Source organism: Sminthopsis crassicaudata, chromosome 3 (assembly GCF_048593235.1).
Source record: "Sminthopsis crassicaudata isolate SCR6 chromosome 3, ASM4859323v1, whole genome shotgun sequence".
NCBI lineage: Eukaryota > Metazoa > Chordata > Mammalia > Dasyuromorphia > Dasyuridae > Sminthopsis > Sminthopsis crassicaudata.
The window spans coordinates 304848975-304849667 of NC_133619.1; positions in this window are offsets into that span (position 1 = coordinate 304848975).

Consider the following 693-nt stretch of genomic DNA (forward strand, 5'->3'; position numbering starts at 1 on the left):
AATCCCAGGATAACTCAAAGTAGTTGACAAATCTATAGCCACTAGCTTGAAAATTAAAAGCCAATACAATCATGGAATAAAATGTGGGAAAATATGGAAAAATGGGAATGTTGTCCTATCTATGTGATTATCATGCCACAAGTTTTAACAGTAAACAATTGTAGTCTCTGCCACTTTGAGAAAGCAGAAGTCATAAATGTAATAAAATGACTTTTCTTAGAATCAACCTTCTATTAACTACTTATATCAAGGATGGAGAATGAGAAAAGTCTGGTTTTTTCCAGAAGTTTGTACAAATAAATGTGTTCAGAGTATTTAGCTCAGTTAACTTGATCCATAACAATGCTCTGTATCTTAAATAAAAGAAAACAAAAAAATCAAGATTGTTAACTGGATAAGTTTTGCTTCAAGTAATTGGTATTTCAGAGACAAAAAGAAAAAAATATGGAATGACCAAGGTAATGACTTCAATTTCTCCTAACACCCTCTATGTGGAAAAATGGAATCATTACAAAGAGCAATAATCTAAAGGTGTTACACCAGTTTCAAGGTTAGTTTTGATTAACCCTCCCCCCCCCTTAAAGCTGTATTAGCATTGCCCAAAGCTGAATCCATTACTGAATAACCCTGCTGGGTTGACTAATCAACTAGCTCTATAAGATCCTGAGAGTGCTTTGGCTTAAAAAACCTTGC